This window comes from Rhineura floridana, chromosome 4 (genome assembly GCF_030035675.1).
Source record: "Rhineura floridana isolate rRhiFlo1 chromosome 4, rRhiFlo1.hap2, whole genome shotgun sequence".
In the NCBI taxonomy this organism is placed as follows: domain Eukaryota; kingdom Metazoa; phylum Chordata; class Lepidosauria; order Squamata; family Rhineuridae; genus Rhineura; species Rhineura floridana.
The window spans coordinates 204396146-204420032 of NC_084483.1; the positions used below are offsets into that span (position 1 = coordinate 204396146).

Consider the following 23887-nt stretch of genomic DNA (forward strand, 5'->3'; position numbering starts at 1 on the left):
CATGCTGCCTTGTGTCCTTTGGAGAAAAGGTAGGATATGAAGGTGGTAAATAAAATTGAAATTAAATTGAAATTGAAATTAAAGTGACCCAGGACAATTTTAAGCACACTAACACAATTTTATTTTTTAAAAAATCATGCTGAAATAGTTTTTAAAAAACCAGCCACACCTCTTGACTTGAGCCCTTTTGGGATTGGATGGCGCATTGAGTAAATTGGATGCGTTTCATGTGGAATTTGGAAGATGTGTCCATTCTGAATGTTACCGATGCTGCCAGTGTAAGGTTAAAATGGGCTCTGGGGCAGTCCAGATATTCACAGGGTAACCCTGATGTTTTTCCCCGGAGACTTCTGAAAACCATCTTGTTCCGGTGAGCCTTTGGGAGGGATTGAAGGTATAGCCTGAAACTGATTTTATTTCCTCCCCTTTTTTAATTTTACCTCTGTATTATTTATTTATTACATTTGCATACAGCCCCATAGCCGAAGCTCTCTGGGCGGTTTACAACTATTAAATCATAAAAACAAATATACAAATTTAAAAACACATATTTAAAAGCCAATTAAAACACATGTTAAAATGCCTGGGAGAAGAGGAAAGTGTTGACCTGGCACTGAAAAGATAACAGAGTTGGTGCCAGGTGCTCCTCGTCAGGGAGATCATGCCATAATTTGGGGGCCACCACTGAGAAGGTCCTCTCCCTTGTTGCCAAACTCCCAGCTTCCCTCCGAGTAGGCACCCAGAGGAGGGTATTGGATGTTGAGAGTAGTGTACAGGTGGGTTCGTGTCGGTAGAGGCGTTCTAACAGGTATTGTGGTCCCAACCTGTGTAAGGCTTTATAGGTTAAAACCAGCACCTTGAATCGAGCTCAGAAACATACAGGCAGCCAATGCAAGCGGACCAGAATTGGTTTTATATGTTTGAACTGTCTGGTCCCTGTTACCAATCTGGCCGCTGCATTTTGCACACGCTGCAGTTTCCAAACCATCTTCAAAGGCAGCCCCATGTAGAGCGCATTGCAGTAATCTAACTTGAAGGTTACCAGAGCATGGACAACTGAAGCCAGGTTATCCCTGTCCAGATAGGGGCGCAGCTGGGCCACCAACTGAAGTTGGTAGAAGGCACTCCATGCCACCGAGGCTACCTGAGCCTCAAGTGATAGAGATGGTTGTAGGAGAACCCCCAAGCTACGAACCTGCTCCTTCAGGGGGAGTGCAACCCCATCCAGGACAGGTTGGACATCCACCATCTGGTCAGAAGAACCACCCACTATCAGCATCTCAGTCTTGTCTGGATTGAGCCTCAGTTTATTAGCCCTCATCCAGTCCATTGTCGCAGCCAAGCACCGGTTCAGCACATTGACAGCCTCACCTGAAGAAGATGAAAAGGAGAAATAGAGCTGCGTGTCATCAGCATACTGATGGCAACACACTCCAAAGCTCCAGATGACCGCACCCAATGATTTCATGTAGATGTTGAACAGCATGGGGGACAGAACTGACACCTGCGGAACCCCATACTGGAGAGTCCAGGGTGCCGAGCAATGTTCCCCAAGCACCACCTTCTGGAGCCGACCCACCAAGTAGGAGCAGAACCACAGCCATGCAGTCCCTCCCACTCCCAACTCAGCCAGTCTTCCCAGAAGGATATCATGGTTGATGGTATCGAAAGCCGCTGAGAGATCAAGGAGAATCAACAGAGTCACACTCCCTCTGTCTCTCTCCCGACAGAGGTCATCATACAGGGCGACCAAGGTTGTTTCCGTGCCAAAATGAGGCCTGAAACCCGACTGAAATGGATCCAGATAATCGGTCTCATCCAAGAGTGTCTGGAGCTGGCCTGCAACCACTTGTTCAAGGACCTTGCCCAGGAATGGAACATTTGCCACCGGCCTGTAATTATTAAGATTTTCCAGGTCCAGGGAAGGTCTCTTCAGGAGTGGTCTCACTACCGCCTCTTTCAGGCGGCCAGGGACCACCCACTCTCGCAGAGAGGCATTTATCACTTCCCTGGCCCAGCCGACAGTTCTATCCCTGCTAGCTTTTATTAGCCAAGAAGGGCAAGGATCCAGCACAGAAGTGGTTGCACGAACCTGCCCTAGCAACTTGTCAACGTCCTCAAGCTGTACCAACTGAAACTCATCCAAGAAATCGGGACAAGGCTGTGTTCTGGGTATCTCATTTTAGTTCCTTTTAATATCACTCCCCTATATTTCTTAACTGTATTTTGTGCAGGGCTGTGGTTGTCCAGGGTCTCAGACCCTTTACTTTATTGGGAGCAGGGTCCCTATGTCGCCAGTGTCCTACAAACCAATCAGCATGAAAGGGGAGTGTGTTAGCCACTGAGAAGAGTTTTCTAACTTGCTTCCTTGCCCTTTCCTGCTGATTGGAGCCAATCAGAGTGAAAGGAGGTGAGCAGCCACTGAGAAGACTCTTTTCAGTAGCTAACACTCTGCCTTTTCATGCTGATTAGCTCCTAGGGAAATCTGTTATTGTGGGAGAAGGCATTAACAAGGAAGTTCTCATACTTCACCCAGCAGCAAAATAAAAAAAATGGGAGGGTGTGTGTCTTTGAGTATCATGAAGGTACCCTGCATTTCTGAATTTGCCACTACATGACTGATTTTTATGTATTTTGATCTATTTTAATGTTTATTGTGTATGATTTTATTGTGGTATGATTTTATCGTGAGCTGCCCTGAGTGCCCTATTGTAGGGTATATGTTGTTATGTGCCTTCAAGTCGATCACGACTTATGGCGACCCTATGAATCAGCGACCTCCAAGAGCATCTGTCATGAGCCACCCTGTTCAGATCTTGTAAGTTCAGGTCTGCGGCTTCCTTGATGGAATCAATCCATCCCTTGTTTGGCCTTCCTCTTTTTCTACTCTCTTCTGTTTTCCCCAGCATTATTGTCTTTTCTAGTGAATCGTGTCTTGTCATTTGTTGTTGTTATGTGTCTTCAAGTTGATTACCACTTATGGAGACCCTATGAATCAGCGACCTCCAGTAGCATCTGTCATGAACCACCCTGTTCAGATCTTGGAAGTTCAGGTCTGTGGTAGGGTATAAGGGGGGATATAAATATTTTAAATAAATAAGTAAATAAATAAGGTGCTACAGCCCTTTCATGCAAAAGTACTGCCGCTGCTTCCATATGGGGTGATTGTTTGGAAACACCCACACTTCTTGGAAAATTACACACATTCCCTGACAGAACTTATCACCTCAGAGTCAAATTGTTCATTTTAAAAGAAATAAAGATAGGTTTATCCTATGCCTTCAGATTTCTGAAAAAGTTGCATTTCCATTACTAACTGAAATGGCTTAGTTACTTGAATACACACAAGAGGTCAGCAAAGAAACCTTTTGAGTCATGTTATGTAAATTGTTTTACCACACTGAATGGAACAGAAGCCAAACTCTCAGCAAACGCTTGAATGCTGTTCCATCTTCAGACACTGGTCAATAATGAAATATCCATTTTGTACGCCAGTTCATTCAGACACTAAGCTAAAATGTCTGATGGAGCAATCCTAGCTCTAGAAAGCCAGTGTAACTTAGGCTGGTATAAATTATGCTACCTTAAGTTACCTCTACTCCAAACTCCATTCAGGGGGAATTTGAAATATACCACCATTTTTGCTGGGTTGCTGGGTCACATGACTGAGTTGAAAGGGGGTTGGAATAGGTATTAGGTCACATCCACACCATACATTTAAACCACATTAAACACATAATTTAACACTTGGTTTCCCCCAGTGAATCCTGGGAACTGTAGTTGACCCCTCACAGAGCTAAGCTTCCCAGCACCCTTAACAAACAACAGTTCCCAGGATTCTTTGGGAGATGCCATGTGCTTTAAATGTGTGTTAAATGTGCTTGAAATATATAGGATGGATGTGCCCTAAGTCTCTCCTTGCACTTTCCTGCACCTGCCATGTCTCTTTTTGGGGGACTTATCCAGTGTAAGCTCTGCTGGCTTAAGTACCACTGGCTGAGCCCAGGCTGAGCCAAGATGAGGAACCTACACTGGTGTAGCCCCAGCTGAGCTCCAACATGGCCAGGAAACTCCAAGATCCGCTGCATCCAAACTCTCTCATCCCGGCAGATACTGGGTTTGGGCTGTATTCTTAGTCATGGTGGTGCAGTTTTGAGGATGCTACAGTACTAACGTACAGATAAAATTTTGAGGAACTGAGATGCTTAGAATGAGACAGAGATTCTCCATGTTCCCCTCCTGCAACTGAGGTTAGGTGGGTGGCTCCTATGGCAAAGGCCTTTTTGTGGTGGCGTCCTGTTATCGCATTCCCTTCCTACAGAGGCTCATGTGGCTTCTGCTAAGGACTAAGGAACCTGTCAGTTTCATTTTCAGTTTCTCATTTTTGCAGTCTTCAGTTCTCCACACTGCCTCCGCACTTTACCAAGTTTTTTTAAAAGTCCTTGAGGGAACCCAACAGCATTTTGTTGCCATTTCTCCGCATTTTTGTTCAACCAGTTCCCCTAAAACAATGCATTTTTGCATGCAGTTTTAATTAATATCGGCATTTTTTTACTACACATTCCCCCAATATATGCATTTTGTACAGTTTTTTCCCCTGCTGGAGAACTGCAGTGCTAAATTTGAGTAAGTGTGAATTCTGCAGGGCAGATGTGTTTCACTGTCCATATTGTTTTGGGAAGTGTGACTTAGGTAGGCTTACATGAGCTGAACTGAATTCCTCTTACTTAGCAACACAGAAAGCTGCCTTATACAGAGTCAGAACATTGCTCCATCTAGCTTAGTAATGTCTACACTGACTGGCAGCAGCTCTCCAGGATTTTAGAGACTGGGGTCTTTCGTCGCATCCTTACTGGAGATGACGAGGATTGAACCTGGGACCTTCTGTTGCTGAGTGGCGAAATTGGGAATGGAGCGTCTGAGTGAGCCTTTGTGTGTTTGAATCTTTGCTAAAGATTACACCTTCCCTGGAATTAGTTAGACAGAGACTTTAAGCTTTAAAATAAAAAATAACTACTTTATTCTGGAAGTACATACTTGATAGGAAAGAGTTCTACATCTAGCTAACTAGCTAAGTTGGAGATGCAAACACTAAGCCTAGTGTTTGCCCTCATGCTAGGAGGAGAGGGAGAGACAAAGGGAAGATGTCTGTTCTCCCTCTCAAGAGAAAGGAGAAGAAGGAAGAAGGAAAGAGATGTGGTCAACATCCTGAGAATATCAGTCTAGCAGGAAGGGAGAGACAGCAGGAGATCAAAGGATAGCATTAGCCTAGCCATCAGGAGATCTCCTCTCTAGCTACCCTTTTTAACCCCATGCAGCCTCAACGCACAAGTTGGAGTTGAACCACATATTAATAATAATAATAAAATTTTATTTTTGAGTCGCCTATCTGTCCGGGTTAGCGGACACTCTAGGCGACGTATAACAATATAAAACATAATATACATATCAACACAATCATAATCAATTTAAAACCAGCCTTCAATTAAAACATTATAAAACTAATCCACCCCAATCTTGTAGGCCCGCCTGAATAGCCAGGTCTTTAAGGCTCGGCGAAAACTTATCAGGGAGGGCGCATGTCGGAGATCAAAAGGAAGGGAATTCCAGAGGGTGGGGGCCACAATCGAGAATGCCCTCTCTCTGGTCCACACCAGCCTGGCTGTTTTAACCGGTGGGACCGAGAGAAGGTCTTGTGAGGCTGATCTTGTCAGGCGGCATAATTGGTGATTCTGGAGGCGCTCCTTCAGATAAACTGGGCCGAAACCGTATAGGGTTTTAAAGGTCAGCACCAACACCTTGAATTGGGCCCGGTAGACAACTGGTAGCCAGTGAAGATCTATTAGTACTGGAGTGATATGATCACAGCGACGGCTATGCTTGATCAGGCGCGCCGCCGCATTCTGTACCAGCTGTAGCTTCTGGATTGTTTTCAAGGGTAACCCCACGTAGAGCGCATTACAGTAGTCTAAGCGAGAGGAGACCAGGGCATGTATCACTCATGGGAGCAGATGAATCGGAAGGTAGGGTCGCAGTCTCTGTATCAGATGTAATTGATACCAAGCTGCCCGGCTCACTGCCAAGACCTGAGCCTCCATGGACATCTGGGAGTCAAGAATGACTCAGAGACTGCGGACCTGGTCCTTCAAGGGTAAACTAACTCCATTAAGCACCAGGTCTGTAATTCCCAACCTTCTTTTGTCTCCCACGAGCAACACCTCGGTCTTGTCAGGGTTTAGTTTCAGCCTATTCTCACCTATCCATCCACTTACGGATTCCAGGCACTTGGACATGGTATTCACAGCCAACTCTGGTGAGGACTTAAATGAGAGATAGAGCTGAGTGTCATCCGCATATCGATGGCACTGCAGCCGAAAACTCCTGATGATGGCCCCCAGCGGTTTCACATAGATGTTGAACAGCATGGGAGACAGCATAGAACCCTGTGGTACTCCACAGTTAAGAGGCCAAGGGTCTGAAACCTCCTCTCCCAATGCCACCCGTTGATGCCTGTCTGTGAGATAGGAACGGAACCACTGTAGAACAATGCCCCCTGTTCCTAATCCCTCCAGACGCAGATTCTCTACCACTGAGCTACGTACGGCCTTTCCTTGAACTTCTTGCCCATCCATAGTCTATGTTAGAGTTTTTTTGACATCCTTGTTCTCCCAATCCTTTTTAGTACATTTCCCCCTTGCTGGTTTAGATGCTATTTTTATTTCAGGCCAGCTTGTTTTTATGCTAAATCGTGCTGATTTTATGCTGGTTCTGTGGTTTTAGGATTTGTACTGAGGTTGTTTTCAACTATATTGCACTGTATATTGTGTTGTGTACATTTTTGTAAACTGCCCCGCGGACTTGGACCTAGAAATGTAACAAATAAACAGAGCAAATGAGGATTGGCGGGAACTGCAGGAAGTACAAGACCATCCTTCTTCTCCTCATTTCTTAGAATTACATATATTTGAGAGAAGGTTTTTCTTTTTATATATACTGTTATGGGTTTCTTTTCCATGTTCTATGAGTGGAGCTATCACTGTGTGTTAGTCTGAGGTAGGGATAGGGGAGAAATTCGATTCAGTTCACATTAAAGCCAAATTTATCAAACTCACACTTTCTGTAACAATATGGGGACCGAATCACAGCCATCCGTCAAAATTCGCACTTATCAGAGTTTTGTGATGCAGCTCTTCGACCAAGCCATGTTTACAAAAATGCATATATTATTAGAGGAATGTATGCACAAAATGAATGTTTTGGTGAAAATAACATGAAAAAAATGAAATGGACTGCCTTCAAGTCAATTCCGACTTATGGGCGACCCCATGAATAGGGTTTTCATGGTAAGCGGTATTCAGAGGGGGTTTACCATTGCCTTCCTTTGAGGCTGAGAGGCAGGGACTGGCCCAAGGTCACCCAGTGAGCTTCATGGCTGTGTGGGGATTCGAACCCTGGTCTCCCGGCACCTTAACCACTACACCACATTGGCTCTAAAAATGCATTATATTAGGATAAATTGCTTGCAAAAATGTGTAAAACTGCATACAAAAATGTATTCATTGGGAGAAATTTGCACTAAAATGCTGAACAATTTTCATGAGGATTTTTTTTTTTAAAAAAATTGCAAATTGCTGCAGAAATGTGGAGATTAGGAAAATGAGAAATTGACAGATCCTTCCATCCCTAGTCTGAGGCAATACCTCTTAAGGGTACTTTAGGACAGGGCTTTATTGTTTAATGTCACTTAATCTTCACTCTTTGCAAACATGTCTTCGACAACAGTGTTTTTGTTTTCTTATCAGTTTTTCTGTAGGCCGGGTAATTTTGGATTAAACGGGGAGGGGAAATACAGGCTGGCCATTCCACTGATGTTGTGCGGACATGGTGAAAAGCTTGCATGCATCAGCAGCACCCACCAAAGACCCATCTGGAAGCATAGCAAGGGGTCCTCCTTATGACCTGTTTATTCAACATCCATCCTGATGTGCTTGCACAAAGCTCATGTGGTGGTTAGACTATGCCTGGTCTTTCTTGAGCAGTCATCCTCATTTGTTTACAGGGCAGCTATATAGCAATAAGCGAGCATTCGTCCTAATTTACTGGACTTCCTGTTCATCATCATTATTATTATTATTATTATTTATTAAATTCATTAGTCGCCCATCTGGCTGGTTGTCCAGCCACTCTGGGCGACATACAAGATAAAACAATACATTAAAACATTAAAATTTAAAACCATAACAGTAAGAAACCTAACCCACCCCAAAAGCCTGCCTGAAGAGCCAGGTCTTCAAGGCCCAGCAGAAGCTCATCATAGAAGGGGCATGGCGGAGATCATTTGGGAGAGAGTTCCACAGGGTGGGGGCCACTATTGAAAAAGCCCTCTCTCTAGTCCTCACCAGTCTAGCTGTTTTAACCGGTGGGATCGAGAGAAGGTCTTCTGAGGCTGATTTGTTGAGCGGCATCCCTGACGATGCTGGAGGCGCTCCTTCAGATAGACTGGGCTAAAACCGTATAGGGGTTTAAAGGTCAAAACCAACACCTTGAATTGGGCCCGGTAAACAACCGGTAGCCAGTGCAACTCCTTCAGCACTGGAGTGATGTGATCTTGCCGGCGGCTGCCTTTAATCAGACGAGCCGCCGCATTCTGTACCAGTTGCAGCTTCTGGACCGTTTTCAAGGGTAACCCCACGTAGAGCGCATTACAGTAGTCTAGGCGAGAGGTGACCAGGGCATGTACTACCAGTGGGAACAGATGGTTGGGAAGGTAGGGGTGCAGCCTCCATATCAGATGGAGTTGATACAGCGCCGCCCGGCTCACAGCCGAGACTTGAGCCTCCATGGTCAGCTGGGAGTCAAGAATGACCCCCAGGCTGCGGACCTGGTCTTTCAGGGGCAAACGTACCCCATTGAGCACCAGGTCCACATCCCCCAGCCTTCCCTTGTCTCCCACAAACAGTACCTCGGTTTTATCAGGGTTCAGCTTCAGCTTATTCCTTCCCATCCAGCCACTCACCGACTCCAGGCACTTGGACAGGGTTTCTACAGCCAACCTCAGTGAAGATTTAAATGACTGATGACATTGCAGCCCAAATCTCCTGATGATTGCCCCCAGCGGCTTTATATAGATGTTGAACAGCATCGGGGAGAGGATGGAACCCTGTGGCACCCCACAAGTGAGAGGCCAAGGATCCGAAACCTCATCCTCCAATGCCACTCTTTGGTATCTACCAGAGAGGAAGGAATGGAACCACTGCAATACAGTGCCCCCCATGCCTAACCTCTTCAGGCGGTCCAGGAGGATAACGTGGTCAACGGTATCGAAAGCCGCTGAGAGATCAAGGAGGACAAGGAAGATGCATTCGCCCCTATCCCACGCCCTCCTCATATCATCTACCAAGGTGACCAAGGCTGTTTCAGTCCCATGTCCAGGCCTGAAGCCCGATTGAAATGGATCCAGATAATCCGCTTCCTCCAAGTGCACTTGCAACTGTTTTGCCACCACCCACTCAATCGCCTTGCCTAAGAATGGCAAATTTGAGACTGGGCGAAAGTTGTTCAGATCTTGGGGATCCAAGGAGGGCTTCTTTAAGATTGGTTTTATTACTGCCTCCTTGAGCGATGATGGCATTACTCCCTCTTCGAGAGATGTATTTACCACCATCTTGATCCCCTCACCCAGTCTATCTTTGCAGCTCATAATGAGCCACGATGGGCAAGGATCGAGTAAGCAAGTGGTTGGCTTTAAGGTTGAAAGCACCTTGTCCACTTCATCAGATGGAAGTTGCTGGAACCGATCCCACACCACCAGAGCACCACTGGTCACCTCTGGCTCGCTCACTGTGTCCACAGCGCACGGAATAGCACTCTTAATATGATCAATTTTCTCCGCAAAGTGTTTAGCAAACTCGTCACAGGAGGCCTTAGCATGTTCCATTGGTTCCGGAGCAACTGGACCGACCAGGCTCCGGACCACTTGGAACAGTCTCCTGGGACAGCACTCTGCAGATGCAATAGAGGCAGCATAAAAATCTTTTTTTGCTGCCCTTATTGCCACATGATAGGCTGCCGCAGCCGCTCTAACATGTGTCCTATCGTCGTCAGAGCGAGATTTCCGCCACCGGCGCTCTAGCCATCTCACCTCCCGCCTCAGAGTTCGCAACCGTGGGGTGAACCACGGTGCTGTCTGAGTTCTATTCAGGGGGAGAGGGCGTTTCGGAGCCACCCGGTCTAATGCCCTGGCGATTGCGGCATTCCACCCCTCCACCAGGGTCTCAGCCGAGTGGCTGTGTGCATGCTCCAGAGAATCCCCAAGCGCATTCAGGAATCCATCAGGATCCATCAGACGCCTGGGGCGGTCCATTCTTCCATCCCACACTTTTCACTGTATTTCCCCCTCACTTTCCTAACTACAGTGCAACGTTCTCTCTCTCTTTTTAAAGTGGATTTATTGTGCCAGGGTGACAGAGCCCTATAATCCACTTTAATTGCACAAACCTAAAGTTCTGGTATGTGTTTGAATCCCTCCTGCAAAATACTTACAGTCTCAGAGTGACCGGCTGCCTTTGGCCTTCCCCCAGAGGAAGGGAAGTACCAGTGAAGGAGCATTTGTGTTGCACGCAGAAGGTCCCAAGTTTGATCCCCGATGGCATCTCCAGGTAGGGCTGGGAATATTTCCTGCATGAAACTCTGGAGCTGTTGCCAGTCAGTGTAGACAGTATTGAGCTAGATTGACCAAAGGTCTGATGTGGTGTAAGGCCGCTTCCTGTGTTCCCATGTGTGACCTAGCCACAGCTGTTCCATCAGGCTGAAGCACCGAGGAAAGGAGACAAAAGTCAGGGCTATTTCTCTTCCTCTGCTAGGAGGCCACCTTTGGCCCTTCTCTGAACTGTCACCTAATGGCAGCCATTCTGTCAGGCTGCCTGGACAGCTTCCATCCCAGCTGGCCATGAATCTGAACTGTTAACTTTAAGATGGGGTAGTGCTTACTTGTGGTGTTCCAGATGTTGCTGGACTCCAGCTTTCATCAGCCCCAGATGGCACGGCCAATGGTTATTTCAGGAATTGTAGTTCCACAATACCTTGAGGGCCATACAGCATCCACAGGTGAGCAGGTGCATGCACATCAATTGCAAATTGAGTTGGCCCTAGATGTTCCCAGCCTGGCTCTATACAAGAAGAAGGAAGAACCTTTTTCAGCCCAAATTCCCTCTGGGCAACCATCCAGGGTCCACATACCAGTGATGGGCAGGGTCAGGAGGAGTGGTGAGCAGAGAAGCACATGTTCATTTGTTCACACATCCCTCTCTATTTTCCTCCAGGCGAGGACAAAGTCTTATTGCTGCCCTGGGCTCCAGCTGGGAGGAAGGGTGGGATATAAATCAAATAATAAACAAACAAACAAATAAGTAAATAAATAAGTAGAGTTCAAGGATGTTTAAGGTTGTTTTTAACTGTTGTTAATTATGTGTTTTAAAATGGTTGTAACCCACCCTGGGACCTTTGGGTGAACAGCAGGTAATAAATTCTAATTCTAATTCTAACAATAATTCTAATTCTAATAATGATTCTAATAATAATAATAATAATAATTCTAATAATAATAATAATAATTCTAATAATAATAATTCTAGCTAGGAAAATCACTCAAAGTGAGTGCAAAGCAGAGCTGGGGAGGGGTGTGGCCGATGATGAAGGGGTGTGGCAGGGCAGGGCATGTGACCTGGGGAAGAGTCTCTAGAGCCGCATTCGGTTCTTGGGCCTGAGGTTCCTCGTCTCTACTCTAAAGCGACTGAGTCGGTCAATAGTCTGGTGCAGAGCAGGTGGCAATTCTGGGGCTTGAACATGTGGGGGGAACGTGGGGGGGAAGGGGTGTAGTCATCTGGGGTCATGGGGGATTGTATACATGTTAAAGTTTTGGGAGACCTGGTGGAATGGAGAAAACCAGTGGGATACGGTTATCCCTGGATATAAACTATATCGGAAGGACAGGGAAGGACGTATTGGTGGCGGAGTCGCTCTATACGTGAAAGAAGGCATTGAATCCAGCAAGCTCGAAACCCCAAAAGAGGCAGACTCCTCCACAGAATCGTTGTGTGTGGTGATACCATGCCCCAGGAGGGACTTAATACTGGGAACGATCTATCGTCCCCCTGATCAAAATGCTCAGGGAGACCTTGAGATGAGATATGAAATTGAGGAAGCATCCAAACTAGGAAATGTGGTAGTAATGGGTGACTTCAACTACCCGGACATAGACTGGCTGCATATGTGTTCCAGTCATGACAAAGAAGCAAAGTTTCTAGATATTCTAAATGACTATTCCCTAGATCAGTTGGTCATGGAACCGACCAGAGGGACGGCAACCCTGGACTTAATCCTCAGTGGGGACCGGGACCTGGTGCGAGATGTAAGTGTTGTTGAACCGATTGGGAGCAGTGACCACAGTTCTATTAAATTAAACATACATGTAACTGGCCAATTGCCAAGAAAATCCAGCACGGTCACATTTGACTTCAAAAGAGGAAACTTCACAAAAATGAGGGGATTGGTAAAAAGAAAGCTGAAAAACAAAGTCCAGAGGGTCACATCACTCGAAAATGCTTGGAAGTTGTTTAAAAACACTCTATTAGAAGCTCAACTGGAGTGCATACCGCAGATCAGAAAAGGTACCGCCAGGGCCAAGAAGATGCCAGCATGGTGAACGAGCAAAGTCAAGGAAGCTCTCAGAGGCAAAAAGTCTTCCTTCAGAAAATGGAAGTCTTGTCCAAATGAAGAAAATAAAAAAGAACACAAACTCTGGCAAAAGAAATGCAAGAAGACAATAAGGGATGCTAAAAAAGAATTTGAGGAGCACATTGCTAAGAACATAAAAACCAACAACAAAAAATTCTATAAATACATTCAAAGCAGGAGACCATCTAGGGAGACAATTGGACCCTTGGATGATAAGGGAGTCAAAGGTGTACTAAAGAACGATAAGGAGATTGCAGGAAGCTAAATGAATTCTTTGCATCTGTCTTCACAGTGGAAGATATAGGGCAGATCCCTGAACCTGAACTAACATTTGCAGGAAGGGATTCTGAGGAACTGAGACAAATAGTGGTAACAAGAAAGGAAGTTCTAAGCTTAATGGACAATATAAAAACTGACAAATCACCGGGCCCGGATGGCATCCACCCGAGAGTTCTCAAAGAACTCAAAGGTGAAATTGCTGATCTGCTAACTAAAATATGTAACTTGTCCCTCAGGTCCTCCTCCGTGCCTGAGGACTGGAAAGTGGCCAATGTAACGCCAGTCTTCAAAAAGGGATCCAGAGGGGATCCCGGAAATTACAGGCCAGTTAGCTTAACTTCTGTCCCTGGAAAACTGGTAGAAAGTATGATTAAAGCTAGATTAACTAAGCACATAGAAGAACAAGCCTTGCTGAAGCAGAGCCAGCATGGCTTCTGCAAGGGAAAGTCCTGTCTCAGTAACCTATTGGAATTCTTTGAGAGTTTCAACAAGCATATAGATAGAGGTGATCCAGTGGACATAGTGTACTTAGACTTTCAAAAAGCGTTTGACAAGGTACCTCACCAAAGGCTTCTGAGGAAGCTTAGTAGTCATGGAATAAGAGGAGAGGTCCTCTTGTGGATAAGAAATTGGTTAAGAAGCAGAAAGCAGAGAGTAGGAATAAATGGACAGTTCTCCCAATGGAGGGCTGTAGAAAGTGGAGTCCCTCAAGGATCGGTATTGGGACCTGTACTTTTCAACTTGTTCATTAATGACCTAGAATTAGGAGTGAGCAGTGAAGTGGCCAAGTTTGCTGATGACACTAAATTGTTCAGGGTTGTTAAAACAAAAAGGGATTGCGAAGAGCTCCAAAAAGACCTCTCCAAACTGAGTGAATGGGCAGAAAAATGGCAAATGCAATTCAATATAAACAAGTGTAAAATTATGCATATTGGAGCAAAAAATCTGAATTTCACATATACGCTCATGGGGTCTGAACTGGCGGTGACCGACCAGGAGAGAGACCTCGGGGTTGTAGTGGACAGCACGATGAAAATGTCGACCCAGCGTGTGGCAGCTGTGAAAAAGGCAAATTCCATGCTAGCGATAATTAGGAAAGGTATTGAAAATAAAACAGCCGATATCATCATGCCGTTGTATAAATCTATGGTGCGGCCGCATTTGGAATACTGTGTACAGTTCTGGTCGCCTCATCTCAAAAAGGATATTATAGAGTTGGAAAAGGTTCAGAAGAGGGCAACCAGAATGATCAAGGGGATGGAGCGACTCCCTTACAAGGAAAGGTTGCAGCATTTGGGGCTTTTTAGTTTAGAGAAAAGGTGGGTCAGAGGAGACATGATAGAAGTGTATAAAATTATGCATGGCATTGAGAAAGTGGATAGAGAAAAGTTCTTCTCCCTCTCTCATAATACTAGAACTCGTGGACATTCAAAGAAGCTGAATGTTGGAAGATTCAGGACAGACAAAAGGAAGTACTTCTTTACTCAGCGCATAGTTAAACTATGGAATTTGCTCCCACAAGATGCAGTAATGGCCACCAGCTTGGACGGCTTTAAAAGAAGATTAGACAAATTCATGGAGGACAGGGCTATCAATGGCTACTAGCCCTGATGGCTGTGCTGTGCCACCCTAGTCAGAGGCAGCATGCTTCTGAAAACCAGTTGCCGGAAGCCTCAGGAGGGGAGAGTGTTCTTGCACTCGGGTCCTGCTTGCGGGCACCTGGCACCCCCAGGCACCTGGTTGGCCACTGTGAGAACAGGATGCTGGACTAGATGGGCCACTGGCCTGATCCAGCAGGCTCTTCTTATGTTCTTATGTTCTTATGAGCAGGATCCCAGCCAGCTCCCTATGTATGATCCAATCAGCATGAAAGGGCAGCATGTTAGCCACTGAGTCCTTGCCCTTTCATGGTGACTGGATCCAATCAGAGTGAAAGGAGGTGAGCCAGCCCCTGAGAAGAGTCTTCTCCATAGCTAAGACACAGCCTCCCCTTTCATGCTGATTGACTCCTAGGGACACCTGTTGCAGTGGCATGTGGACTCAGAGACAGCACAAACAGCAAGGGAGACCAGGGAACGTGGAAGAGGGGGTGTGGCTGTGAGGGGGTGTGGCTGTGAGGGGGCGTGGTGTGACTATCATGAAGGGACCCAGCACTTCTGAATTTGCCACTATACTACCGTGCAGGGAGAAGGGTAGAGATGTTTTCATCCAGGTTCAAACACTGGATCATAAACCCCTGTCTGAGCACTAACAACGGTCATGTTGGATTTTCACATGGAATGGGTTTCCAGTGGGAAGCTCCCCCCTGCAGTTCAGAGCATGAGAACTACTGCTGGATTTCATAATACATTCCATCCCTGCAGCCTCAGCCTCCAGTTGGCCTCTGAAATTTATTTGTTTAACTACAGCGACCTAAAGGTCAAGAGATGGAATATCCTCTCCTGTCAAAATGCTGATTCCTGCTCCCAACTGTGCTTCCATTTTAAATGATGGCCAATTTATGGGCAAGCGCTTTGTTACACGGGGGCAGCCTTGGATTAGGGAAAATGCTGAAGGGCGTTATATACTCTGTGATCTCACACACGCAATCACACAAGAAATTTTATTTTATTTAGCAAGGTGTACATACTGTGCGATGGGGGGAGGATATTGAAGAGGTGCTCATGAAACAGTATGAAATATTCAATAAAACAGCAATGAAAAGTAATAATAAAATCATCAGAATATAAACAAAAGATTTAAAACAAAACAAAACACCAATCTAAATAATAAAAGTACCCTTGCCTAAATGAAAAGCCTTGGCAGGACAAAACCATACATTGAAAACATACCCAGCACACGTTTAAAGCATGTATCACCCCTCCAAGAATCCTGGGAATGGTAGTTTGTTAAAGGCGCTAGCAATCTGTAGTTCTTCGAAGAGAAAACCTCATTTCCCAGGATCCTTTGCAGAAAGTCATATGCTTTAAATGTACGGTGTGGATCTGCCCCTGGTCATTCCACACTGCAGCTGCTAAGGTCTGTTTTGACCTGTTGATGACCTCCTGTCACACTAGGGTGTTTGAAGGGTATATCTTTAACCAATGGAGCAAACACCTTCCTGGCTTCTAAGTCAGGGGTGGGGAACCTTTTATCAAACTGAGGGCCACATTCCCTCATGGGCCACACTCTGAGGGCCACATGCCAGCAGTGGATGAGGTAACTGATATGAGGCTTATCTGTGTACAGTAGTCTTATCTAGACGTTTCTAGACATAATGCCTCCAGCCAGACAAGAGGACTGGAGGAGGATGTGGACCAGGATCTGTGAAGGCTGTGGTTTGGGGAGAAGGGGCGTGGCCTAGGGATGAGGTGTGGCCTGGGGAGACCTCCAAGGGCCAGAAAGAGAGGCCAGGAGGGCCACATTTGGCCCCCAGGCCTCAAGGTTCCCCAGCACTGCTCTAAATGAATAGCTATTGCCAAGTGACTTAATACACAGCATGTAAAAGATGAAGACAAACTGCCCATACTGAGGTAATAGCAAAGGCTTCAGGATGCAGTCCTTGATATGAAAATCCAGGATAGGGCTAGGGATGAAAGAAGGTCTGGTTGTCCATTCCGCCCTGTATTCATCGCATGCAGCGCTGTTTCTATTCTGCTGCAGTTCATCTTCTGTCCCAAATGACATTGCTGTCCACTGTGCCGAAACTGTGTAATGTATACAATATATTTGGTCAGTTACATCGTCATTATTCCACCCCACTCATTTCAGTGCAAAGGAAATGCAGTGCAAATGGAGGGGGCGAATGTAATCCATTACATGTTGTTTGCAGACTGAAGGCAACAACAACTATGAATACCAATTGTATTTGTTGGATTGATTTCCACTCCGGACATGGGATGAATAAGCGGACACTGGCCATTTCTGCTCCCGTTTCAGAATTCTGCAACATCTCTAGGTGTAGCATAACAGTCCTATTTCTGCAATGTTGCAGGAGATGTAGATGGTGTCAAACGGAAGGTGTTCACCCTTTTTCTTTCCTTTGCACCTGAAACGTTGGTTGCGGGATGCTTGAGTGAAACCTGACAGGGCTTAGGACCCAGCCTTGCTGGTAAATTAAACATGAACACCCATCTCTTCTCTTTCAGGTCTCTTCGGGGTTATGCCATAGTGGGAGGTAGACTCCAGGGCTGGCCGGCATGAATGAGAGACGGCAGACAGAAATTCTGGCGTGAAAAGCCTCAAACTGGAATAGTACTGTGGTATCTAGGCAACGGCCTTGATGCAACCACACACACACACGCACACACAGGGTGGAAAAGAAGTCCATCTGAAAAAAAAATGCACTCACATTTTTCAAAGCCAAGACAGACACAGACAGTAACGTGGAGGTGGGGAGGAGGGCTTGAAGCGCGGCTTTGCAGCTGAAGATATTCAAGTTGGAAAGCAGAGTAAGATGGAAGCCTGACACTGGGATCTCATCACTAGAATATTAATAGGGGAAGCCCTTAATGCCATGCAAAGCCTGGTAAGTTTCATTTATATTTTAACTTTCCCATTGCCCCCCTATGCAGCCCTCCACCCCGCAAAGGAGGCTGGAAATGGGAGTTTTCTAAGGAAACCTCTAGCACTTTGTCAATGGTGTGTTCACACACACACACACTCGAGCTTACCCCAGGGTTATTACCACTAAATGGAGAGATGTTGACATTTACACCTCTTGTTTACGTGGGCAATTTTGTTATATATTTATGTTTTTAAAAACCACGAAGGTTGCAATGCTAAGAGCACCGCTTTGGAAATAAGTCACATGGAAAAAAACACACCTTCTTTCCCTCAAATCTGCTTAGAGAGGGATTAGCACGGAAGTCCCTGTGTCTTCTGAGAATTAAAGGCAGGCTTTATTTCTGAGCATGTGGCTTGTTATGTGTGAACAGCAAACATGACAGCGCTGCTCCGGACCCCCATGGAGTCCCGAGGCATGCAGGTCGAAACTGGCATCTTTCTCAGATTGAAAATGAAGGGGTGTTATGGAAATTTGTTGTCTCTGTTGGGCGGACAATAGGATGTGAGGTTAAGATAAGAGCAGGGAGAATGCGTTCTGGTTGTGGGAAGATGTGGAATGAGGAGTGGCCCTTTGAACGAAAGAGCACCTCCAAATCCGACAGCTGTAAGCGAAAGAGACTGTGAGATTCTGTAGAAACCTGGCTGTGATAGGTTGAACTGGACGGGTCCTGTGGGTCTTCTACATGTGTGATATGCATTGTTTAGGGTGTGGACAGACAAAATTAGGGAAGGGAGAATCTGTCAGTTTCGGTCTCTTTCCATTTCTCTTTTTTCCAATTTAAAATTCAGTTCTCCACCTTTCCATGTCAATTTTTTTTAAAGTCCTCATGAACAGTCATCAGCATTTCACTACGAATTCCTCCATTTTTGTATGGAATGTAGCCTAATTTGCACGTTTTTGCAAAGCAATTTCCCCTGATGCAATGCATATTTGTATGTTATGTTTGCTAATATATGCACTTCCATGCACCCTTTATATCCCAGTATATCCGTTTTTGCTCACCCTACTTGGCTGGAGAGCTGCATTGCAAAATTCAGAGAGGTGCAAATTTTGAAAGATGTTTCTGTTTCAGTTCACATATTGTTTCAGAAAGTGCACATTTGGTAAGTTTGCCTTTAAATGTGAACTGAACTTCTCCCCTGTCCCTAGAGAGATCACGCCAGCCCAAGCATGTTCTAAGGGACTACTTTTTTATTATGATAGTAAACTCACACCCTTCCCTTTCATTCATCTTTGAAAGCTTTTCTGAAAATGTTCCCCACCCTTTTGTTTGTGGTTTGTGCCCTCGTTTAGAAAACCACAAGAAAAATAATCCAGAGACGAGGTCTCTCCACAAGTAGTGACAGATCTTGATCTCAGTTCCAGTCAAGAATCACTCATAGGAAGTTGCCTTATACTGAGACAAACCATTGATCCATCTAGTTCAATATTACCTACACTGACAGGCAGCAGCTCTTCAGGATTCCAGACTGGGAGTTCTCTCCCAGCCCAACCTGGAGATGGCAGAGATTGAACCTGGGGCATCCTTCCTGCAAAGTAGATGCTCAGTCGAGCTATCCCCAGCCTGCTTTGTGGGTTAGGGGGGAGTCCAATTTGCATGGGGTATGCCATGTGGGGGTCAGCGGGAGGCAACAAAACTCAGCATTCGGAGGAAGTCCAGTGGCCAGGGGGGCAGATTTGGCTCCCATGCAGTCCACTGAAAGCCTTCAAGGGCCACGTGTGGCCCTTGGGCTTCTCGCGTGTGTTTGAGGCATTTTTTTTTACAATTTGGTTTGTCATTATTCATTATGTAAATATACACGATGGCGTTTCACCTGTGCCAGTGGCACACTTCTGGATGTGGAATCATTAATATAGCATATTTGGTGAAAGGACGGTGTTAACGCTTACCCAATGGATACTGAATGGAAAAAAGAAGGAAAATGAGGAAATTAATTTGTTAAATAAATCATATACGATAGGTAATTATGGAAGGCCCATGAGATAGTTTGCCAGGTTTAATGAAATATGAATGGAAAAACTTATTTGTAGTTTTTGGTTCATAACAGTTATTTTTCTTCATGCAGTGTGGTGTAGTGGTTAAGGTGTTGGACTAGGACCTGGGGGACCAGGGTTCGAATCCCCACAAAGCCATGAAGCTCACTGGGTGACCTTGAGCCAGTCACTGCCTCTCAGCCTCATGAAAGCCCTATTCGTAGGGTCGCCATAAGTCAGAATTGACTTGAAGGCAGTACATTTACATTTTATGGAAAAGGAAATAAATAAAAAAATAGAAATAAATCAGAACATGTTTTTGAGGCCATGCAGAGTTCACCTGGGATACCAGTCACGCCTGTTGAACCTCACTGGAGCCCCATGTGAAATGAGAATATAACAGGGAGGGCTAACCCCTAGACCCAGGACTGATCTGCCCGCAAACTATGTTTTCACCCCATCCCCAATCCCAACAATTTTGGTAGCATGGGCAAAAGGAAAAATAAATCAAACATAGTACAGGGGGCCCCCAGTTTATCAATTGTTGCTCCCCCCAAAGCATCCTGGGCACTGCCTTTTGTGAGCGGTGCTGAGAGGAGACCCTAGAATTCCTAGAGTTTTCATGGAACGACAAGGGTTGAAGTCCAACAACTATGGGAAAGGGCCATAGCTCCGTGGTAGAGAAAGTCCCGGGTTCAATCTCCAGGTAGGGCCAGGAATGTCTCCTGCCTGAAGCCCTGGAGAGCTGCTGCCAGTCAGTGTAGACAATATGGAGACAGGTGGACAAATGGTCTGACCACGTGTGAGGCAGCTTCCTATATTTCGAACTTGTGGGGAATCCAAAGTTGCAAAAGCTGCTTTAGAGGCACAAAAATGTGCGCGCCGGTGGTATGACACCGATCCCTACGTGGGCTGTCACCCAAGATTGCTAAGTTGTGTGTGGGGTGGTGGCAGCTCCATTTTCAGCATAATTGTGCATATAGGGATCCTGTTGTCAACAGTGTACCTACCTAAGTAGCCAGTGTGCCAGATGTCGAGAGTGCTTTGATGATGATTTGCTATTCTTATTACATTTCTGTCCCTCCTTTCCACGAAGGAGTTCAAGGCTATATTTGTAGATCTCTCCCACCCACCCCCACACCGTTTTATCCTCACTACAACCCCATTCTGTGACCACATTCACACCAGATATTTATTCCACTATTATAATACGTTGAACAGACATAGCTTCCCCCAAGGAATCCTGGGAGGGGTAGTTCCTGAAGCATGGTTAGGAGACCCACTGTTCTTCTCACAGAGCCGCAATTCTCAGAGTTCTTCTGAGGAAAAAGGGACCGACAGCGAAACCACTTTGGCAATTGTAGCTCTGTGAGGAGAACCGGAGTCTCCTAACAAGTCTCAGTCAGCACCTTTCACAAACTACACTTCCCGGGATTCCCCAGCCATGACTGTTTCAAGTGGAACAACAGTGGAATAAATGTCAGGTGTGAATGCGACTTCAGAGACAGACTAGTCTGAAGCTTCATAGCTGACGTGGGATTTGAACCCAAGTTTCCCCAGTTCCTATCCAGTACCCTACACCACACATGCCCCCAAACGCTGGATTTCTTGAAATGAAATGTTGGCAGTGTTAGGACCAGAAGATAAACACACCCCTAGGGTCAAACAAACAGATCCTGGGATATATTTCCCCAAGGACACAGGGCACCCGCATAGCATGCATCCCATTTATTATTCATTGGCTTAGTTCTTATATTTGTTTACCCATTAATGGGTTCACAGCCACACATCCATTTAAATGAGCAGGATGTTACAAATTTTTGCAATGCACAGCTTTGGGAAGGGAAAAAACGCTGTTCTGCAATTTCTCAACTGCCTTCTGCAAAAGCTCCAAATTGTTACGTCTTGTTTTCAGTACATGTTAAGGACTCTCAGCAAAGCTGGAATGAATTTCTTCCTACAAATTCTCTTCTGATCATTTTGATAGCTGTATTTGACATTTTGATAGTTGTATTTAACACCCAAAGATATGTGTTATCAATATTTGACACTTTATTTGATGACAGATATGTAAGGGTAATTAATATTTGAGATTACCTGATAATTAGCTTGATTGGAGCTGACAGATGACATGAAGTGCTTTTGACAGCTGACATGCAATTGTATGTAGTATTTAACAGTATTAGAGTGAACGTGCCATGGTATTAGTATTGGAACACAGATCTATTTATTTATTCATCCAATCATTTACACCTTTTCTATTGTACTCTAACTCTTAGGCTACAATCCTATACGGATCAGACTTTTCTTCTGAGTAGACATGCATAGGGATGCATTGCAAAGGAGCTTCCAAAATGGCTAGCAATTAAACATTAAAAACCTAAAATTTAAAACAACAAATATAATTATTAGGATGCAAAAAGCATGTACTTTTTGGCTGATGTTGATAACTGACATGTAATGGTGTTAGTTTTTGACGGCATTGAGAAATGACATGCAGCACTATTAAGTAGTTAACAATATCTAATCACTGGCATGTACACTACTATGTGATTAGAGTTGATTGAAGACCTACAATGTTTTTGCATTATACAATCGTTAACATCTAGAGTAGATAGTTAACATGTAATGGTATTTAGGATCTGACAGTATTGGATAGGTCCATTAGTTTCAATGGATCTGCCCTGAGTAAAAATTAATTGGATACAAATTTCTGTTCAAACCCCTCCTCAAATTGGTGTGCAGCTCCTCAAATTGGTGTGAAGCATTTGACTCAGTCCTGATCCATCCTGAAACTACGGCCACATTCAAACCAGACATTTATTCCACTATTATTCCACTTGAAACAGGCATGGCGTCCCCCCAAAGAATCCTGGGAACTGATGTTTGTTAAGGGTGCTGAGAACTGTTAAAAAGGTAAAGGTGTCCCAGCACTTGTAGTGCGAGTCGTTTCCGACTCTTAGGGTTACTAGGCAGACCATATATATGGGGTGGGATTGCCAGTTCCTTCCCTGGCCTTTCTTTACCCCCCAGCATATGCTGGGTACTCATATTACTGACCACGGATGGATGGATGGAAGGCTGAGTGGACCTCGACCCCTTTTAGCAGAGATTCGACTTCCTCCTTCCGTTGGAATCGAACTCTAGCCGTGAGCAGAGCTTCGGCTGCATTACCGCTGCTTACCACTCTGCGCCACGGAGGGTCATATTGAGAACTGTTAGGAGACCCCTATTCCCCTTACAGAGCTACAGTTCCCAGAGTTCTCTGGGAAGAGGGACTGACTGTTAAACCACTCTGGGAATTGTAGCACCAGTGGCGCCTGGTGACTCCACATTAGTGGGGCAGTGGAATCCACACTGGGTTTTTGTCCAAACTCTCAAGGAGTTGTCCAAGATTTTGGGAATAGGTTTCAACACCTGGGGCAATTCCCTGAAAATTTGGATGAAAACCTGGAGCGGATTCCACTGCTCCACTGACATAGAGCCACTAGTGGTCACTGCCGCTACATATGTCAGGGGATGGGGAATCTCAGGCCCAGGAACTGAATGTGGCCTTCCAGGAGTCTCTATCTGGGCTTCAGGACTCTACCCTCCACCATCCTCCTGAGCTTTTGCCTGGCTGCAATGTGTCCTTGGACTGTGATAAAACCTCTTGGCTTCTTGGATTGATAGAAGCAGGATAGAGGTGCGTGTGTGAAGAAATATCTTTTTGTGTGTGTGGCTAGAATGTACCCTACCGTACAAAGGTAAGAGTTGTCTCTGTAGGTCCACCTACTTTTACTTCCAGCTCCACCCACCACTGGCATGCGGCCCTGAGAAGGTTGCTCATGAGGGAATATGGCCCTCAGGCTGGGGGGAAGGGAAACTGCACCTTTGACTCAGTGATGGCTGGTGGATCCATGTCAATGGGGCATTGGAATCTGCTCGAGATTTTAGTCCACACTTGGAAGGAAGCACCTTGGACAGCTCCTTGAAAATTCAGACTAAAACCCGGAGTGGATTCCACCGTCCCACTGACATGGAGCCACCAGCTGCGACTGACCAGGAGTGGCTAAGCCACAGCCTACACCCACCCTAAAGGTTTAAGGCCTCAATGTTACTCACACGTGCCTCTTTACCTCTTTCAAATGCAGGCCATTATTCTGGAGAGGGTAAAAAATGGCCCGTGCATCACACTTCTTACGCAGCAAAGCATCAAACGGAAAACATCCTTTCAAACGATCTCCCTTTCCTTTTTTTTTTTTTTGGCTTTCTTTCCAATTAAAGGACAGGAAAGAAAGGAAGTGTGTGTGTAAGGTGCGTGTATGTGAAGAATGGCTTTGATCATCCTTGGCTTAAAAGCTTGCAGGCCCT

At 45.5% G+C, this 23887-nt stretch overlaps 1 protein-coding gene across 1 annotated transcript in view; it reads left to right on the top strand.

The window, feature by feature from the left end:
- Window positions 1-17331: 17331 nt before the first annotated feature.
- The window catches only part of FAM167A (family with sequence similarity 167 member A), a 44596-nt gene continuing 38040 nt past the window's right edge, over window positions 17332-23887 (top strand). The window contains exon 1 of the mRNA XM_061626496.1: window positions 17332-17521. The gene's annotated coding sequence lies outside the window, so the exon portion shown is untranslated. The remainder of the gene's footprint in view (window positions 17522-23887) is intronic.